The following is a 6,460-nucleotide window of genomic DNA, read 5'->3' as shown; positions in this document are numbered from 1 at the left end:
ATGGTTTCTGTTCCACAGTGAGTGAGGCTCTTAGCATATGGCTCTTCAGAGGATGCACCCCTTGAGGCCTGGGGCATAGGGCAGTGGCTGAGCTACAGGTGTTGGCTACTCTCTATGGACAGAACTGGTTATCCAGTGTGGAGCCCATGCTACCTCCTGCAGATGGAGAAATTCTCCCAAATCTGAGCTGGGTACCAGTGACCCCGGGCTCAGATGGAGTCTACCTTGAGCCTCTACAGCCCAGGTATAGACTTCTGAGGTCCGTAGTTTCATTCCCCCAAGTGTCTGGGTCCTTTCTGGCCAGACACTGGGGTCCTGGAATGCTAGGTCTCAGATCTGGAAGATAGCCACAAGCCACAGGTTGTCCGAGAATGTTCTCTGGAGTGGGCGATATCCGGATCACCCCAGAATAGCTAGACATGAAGGTGCTTGGGCCTGATGAACAGGAAGCTCCTGATGTGGGACCCAAAGTTTTGGTATCTTCCAGGTTACCTGGGTGCAGCCAGCTCCAGACTCTTATCATACACACTACACGCAGATCAGACACACACACAAAGGGCAGGCGGCCCATTGTTAGTCACTGTCCACATGCACAGCAGGGTTGAAACTCATCTGCACACAGCAGGAACCTCCCCCGGCCAGCTGAAGAGGTATTATACCGGCCTGAGGTACATATACATCATGACCAAAGAAGGAGGCCATTGTCCAACAACCAGCAGCGTGTTGCTTGTGGGGTGATATGTATTTTATTATTCAGATGGAGACATCGAAGCTCCTTTTGTTTTGGATATTTTTTATTTACATTTCAAATGTTATCCCCTTTCCCCCACCCAACCACCCACCCCTTCCTGCCTCCCCACCCTGACATTCCCCTACAATGGGGGGGTCCAGCCTTGGCAGGACCAAGGGCTTCTCCTCCCAAGGCCATCCTCTGCTACATATGCAGCTGGAGCCATGGTTCTGTCCATGTGTATACACTTTGGATGGTGGTTTAGTCCCTGGGATCTCTGGTTGGTTGGTATTGTAAAGCTGTAAGTTTCTTATATATTTGGTTGTGAGCCTAGCCTTTAACGGCTGAGCCATCTCTCCAGCCCAAGCTGTAAGTTTCTTAAGGGTTGGGATTTCTTTTGTCCTTAGCACCTCAAATGAAAACAAAACAAAACAAAACAAACAAAAAACTTGAGTGTTCCCCCAACTTCAATTTAAGCAGACAACATAAACGATTTTGAGGTTCCTATAACAGATCTGATGTGAGCCAAAAAGGTCTGCAATTTCTTGTCCTACCACCTTTTTCCCATGGGTATGTATTTGTGGCATGAATGTGTGTTATGAGTGCCTGCATATGTGTAAATGCATGTGTGCACATGTGTGCATGCAGAGCCCAAGGTAGACATAGAAAATCTTCCTTGACTGATCTTTCATCTTATTCTCTCTCTCTTTTTTTTTTTTCGGAGTTGGGGACCGAACTCAGGGCCTTGCGCTTGCTAGGCAAGCGCTCTACCACTGAGCTAAATCCCCAACCCCCCTTATTCTCTTTTTTTAAAAGATTTATTTAATTATTATATGTGAGTACACTGTAGCTGTCTTCCGATACACCGGAAGAGGGCATTGGATCCCATTACAGATAGTTGTGAGCCACCATGTGGTTGCTGGGATTTGAACTCAGGACCTCTGGAAGAGCAGTCAGTGGTCTTAACCACTGAGCCATCTCTCCAGCCCCCAAATTATTCTTTAAAAAATAAATTTATTATTTTTATGTGAGTGCCTTGCCTGCATGTACGTATGTGCACCACATGTGTGCCTAGTGCTCTTGGAGGTCAGAAGAGGGTGTTGAATCCTCTGGAACTGGAGTTATAAACAGTTGTGAGTTGCCTTGTCAGTGCTGGAAATCAAACCTGGGTCCTTCTGCAAGAGCAGTACTCTTAACCACTGAGCCATCTCTGCAGCCCCCTTTATCTTATTAAGATAGGGACTCTCCCCACCTCTGTGCCCTGAGGCTGCGCTTAAGGCAGGCTGACGCGTCTATCTGGCATTTACATGGGGTTCTGGGGATCTGAACTCCTATCTTGTTCCTCTGATCACTATGGCAACTCAGATCTGAGACAGAGATCACAAGTTTTAGGTCTCCATTAAAACTAAGATGGCGTCCTTTCACTTGCCACAGTATGGACAGAACCAATAGACACTATTTTAAGGGAAAGAAGTCAGCTACAGAGAGACAAGTTTTGTGTGTTCACACTCATGGAAGAGAAAGGCTGACCTGTCAGAAGACAGCAGAATACTGGACACTCAATGCTCAGGAAGGAAGGGACAGAAGGGGCCTGGGTGATGGAAGTCAAGGTACAGGCAGGTAGCAGGAGTAAGCTCTACTACTCCACAGAATGGCAGGAAGATCACAGCAGTTAGTTCACTGTTCTCCATAAAGATGTAAAGAGAGCCCAAAGGCTCTAATACCAAAGCAGTGACTGATTGAGGAACTGGAAACACCACATGCACCACAGGACAGCATGCATGTGGGTAGTACAGTGTGCCTGGTCAATATATATATATATATAATTATAGTGTATCAAATTAAAAAAAAAACATTGATCTTCCTCCCCTTGCATGTAGAAGGGGAGGAAACAGGAGCTACCCACCAGAGGGTGAGAAAGCCAAGGTGTACTGTGAGGGCCCTCACCTTACCACTTCTGCACCTAACTACTCACATGTGGCATGAAGCCAAGAGCAGAAAGAAAACAGTCCTTGACTGCAGAGATGGCCTACCAGGGCAGCCACTATTCTTGGACAGAGCTGAACTAAGGTGACATCTATATACACCATCCCAGTAGCAGAAACCTTGGCCTGAGTGAGGGGCTATACATGAGACAGGGAAACTGAGGCTGGATTAAACAGAAAGAGGAGCAAGATGCTTAAAGGGACTAGAGCTCAGAAAGGTCCTGCAGTCAGTGCTTTCATTTCTGGACCTGGCCTGTGACTCTCTGGACTGCTGGGTGGCCCCAGGGTGAGCTCATCCCCTGATGGCCATACATCCCCTGCCAAGCCTTGTCAGGATAGGGCTACCCCTTGTGGCAAGAGTGAGCAGAAAGCTGGTCCTTCACAACTGTCCTGGAACAGGCAGTAGGAGATGGATCTTTGAATATAAAAACAAAACAAAACAAAACAAAACAACAAACAAACAAAAAACTCAGTTTCTCCTGTAGTCTCATGTCACAGCCAGCACAAGAGACTTCTGGGATCCCAAAGGGTGTGGGGACTGTTGCACACCAGAAAGCAGCTTGCTCCTCAGCAGCAGACACCAGCAGGGCGTCTTCTGACTTAGTTCAGCCCTGACACTGTCTGTCTAGAGCATCAGATCCCAGAATTTCGGGAGGGGGGAAATCAGTCTCTCAGATGTCCCTACTTTGGTGTGCTGAAGTAGGCCCCAGGGTGTATTATCTCTTTCTGTTATCCAATATTAACCCCAGTTCTGACAGGCAGTGAGGATGCACTCAGGAGGCAGAGGCAGGCAGCTCCCTCACTTGGAGGCCAGTCCTACAGAGTGAGTTCCAGGAAGGCCAGGGCTACAGGGAAAAAAAACCTGTCTGAAAACAAACAAACAAACAAACAAACAAACCCATCAACCAATCAAACAAATGAACGAATAAACCGGAGTTCCTAGACACTTCCTTGGGTTGTACCGATTCTCTTCTGTGGCTCACAGAACTTGTGTTGACTGGTTAATCGTGAGAATAATTGTCAAGGATACAGATGAAGAGATGGATGTAAGAGGTCAGGTATGTAGAAGGTGTCCATGCCTTCCCTGGCCACCTCCTCCCCCTAGGACCCTCCACATGTTCAGTTCCTGGAACTCTCTGAACCCATCCATCTCTGGGGGTTTTATGGACACTCAGTTACATGGGGACAATTGACTAAAGCAGTGGCTACCCGTGATCCACTCAACCTCCAGCCCTTCTTCTTTGAGGGCTGAGATAAGGCTGATGAGGGTCCCCACCCTCTGATCCAGACTGGTCTTGCAGCGACCAGCCCCGCCCGGTAGCTACCCAGAGGCTGCTGGCCAGCAGAGGGCTCATCAGCAAGAGGATGACACTGCTCTACCAGATTCCTGGGATTTTAGGAATTGTGTTCTAAAAAAGAGATTTTTTTTTTCCCCCTCAGCCTTCAAGGCCTGGAGAAGGGAGTGGGATAGGAATTAGGGAAGGGCAAGGCTCTCCCTGTAGCTCTCCCTCTGGGGACGTCATTAAAGCTGTAAAGTCCCACCTGTAACCAGGTACTAAAAGGTCCAGAGTTTTGGTTTATGGTTGCATGAGTATGTTGAACGTAAGGCAAAAATGCCAAGCGGAGTTCAGAGAAGACTCAGTGCTGCACAGACTGTCCCTAAGGGCACTGTGAAGTTATATTTTCAGCCAGTTAGCCTGCTCAGAAACTCCTGCTGGAAAAGGCTCCCAAGAGCTTGAGAGCAGGCAGAGTAGATCTAGAAATCCCACAGAACTGTATTCCAATCTGCTCAGTGTACAAAACTTTCACGACAGGCTAAGTGGTCTGGTGTATTGCTGAGCTCCCTGTTGGCATAGTCATCCCAGAGAACACTGTAGTCTGTAAAAGCACCAGAGTACCCAAACCCTAAGGGGTCAGGGAAAAAGGTGTGGAGGTCAAACCTGAGTAAGCACCACCTCAGGTGTGTGTGTGTGTGTGTGTGTGTGTGTCCACACTCGAGTGTGCATGTTTGTGTGAGATACATGCATGTACATGTGTGCATATGTATGTATATATGTGATGCACACACAGACTTGTACATCTTTAAGCATCAGTAGCCTGGCATAAATGCCATCCACTTTACATGCAGAGACTGCAAAAACTGCCTGGGGGGCAGGATGGGGCCTTCAGGGCATGTAGTTTCTTCCACCTCTCACTGGGTCTTGCCTCCTGTCTCTGGTCTTACTCTACGTGTCTATATCTGTCTCTTTAGCAACTGGCAGAACCACGAGGACAGGTCTCTGGGGACCCATGCCTCTGATTAGATCCTTAGGAGTAGGGTAGTCTAAAGAGAAGGGCCTGGACTTTTCCCTGGCATATGATCACCTGAAGGGGAGGTTCCAGGCCATAGGCAGTTCCAGCTTCTCGTACAGGTAGCTGAAGGAGTCTAGACTGCCACACGAACACCTTCTTTCAGTCAGCTCACCTCGCCCCCTCCTGGTCAGAGCTGGCTCATCTAGGAACCGCAGATAGGAAAAGAAACACTTGGTCTCTAAGCAACCTTGTGGAACAGTTAGCCTCAGTTTACCTGAGCAACTGATATTTCCTGGTAGGGTCTGTCCCTAGACATGCCCACTCAGGGCATATGTCTGCAAGGCCCCCACCAACCCACTGCGACAGGGCTCAAAGCAGAAGCACAGATGAAAGAAGGAAGTGTGTTTCTTAACTTGGGAGTAGGCATACAGCAATCTGTTTTATCATTTTCAAAACTTTATCTTACATAAACCCCATCTTGTCTCCATATTTTTTCAATTTGCTAAACTTCCCCCCTCCACAGAATAAAGTTTCTTTGGCTTTCTATTTCTTTTGATATTTTTTTAAAGATTTTATTTTTTAAAAAAAATAGTTCTAAAAATTTAAGATTCTTTTTAAGTGTGTGTGTGTGTGTGTGTGTGTGTGTGTGTGTGTGTGTGTGTGTGTGTGTGTGCAGGTGCTTGTGGAGCTTCAGATGCCCTGGAACTGGGGTTATGGGCAGTTGGGAGCTAGGAACAGAACTTGGGTTCTCTGTGAGAGCAGGATGAACAGTTTCTTCAGTTCAGTTGTCCAACTTCCCTTTTAATACACACTTGGGGATGGAGTGATGGTTCTGCGGTTAAGTCCACTTGCTGCTCTTGTAGAGAGAGGCCTTAGGTTTGCTTCCCAGAACCTACATAGTAACTCATAAACCTCTGTAGCTCCTGTTCCAGTGGATCTTCTGGATTCTTTGGGGCACCAGGCACCCATGTGGTATACATACACATTCATGTACATAGATAAAATAAGTAAATATTAAAAATATACATATATATATTTAAGTGAATATACAATTTAACACTTAAAGTTCATGTGCAATATGAAAATTTCACTGCGGCTTTAACTGACCTGGGGAGGTGGGAAGAAGCTGTCTAGGTTTAGTAGTAGGGTCTACTTCAAATGTATCATCCATGACACATGCAGATAGTGAATATCTACAATGGCTGTTTAAATTTTAGCTGACACAAATAATTATTTATGTGGTACAGGTGACTTTTTTTTTTTTTTTTGGTTCTTTTTTTTCGGAGCTGGGGACCGAACCCAGGGCCTTGCGCTTCCTAGGTAAGCGCTCTACCACTGAGCTAAATCCCCAGCCCCTACAGGTGACTTTTTGAGTAGGACTACAATGTATAGGGGTGACATTAGGATAAAGAGGACTACCACCCTGTCTCTACTTCTTCAGTTTTGCCTTTTT

This window comes from Rattus norvegicus, chromosome 10 (genome assembly GCF_036323735.1).
Source record: "Rattus norvegicus strain BN/NHsdMcwi chromosome 10, GRCr8, whole genome shotgun sequence".
NCBI classification, from domain to species: Eukaryota; Metazoa; Chordata; class Mammalia; order Rodentia; family Muridae; genus Rattus; species Rattus norvegicus.
This window is presented reverse-complemented; position numbering follows the sequence as displayed.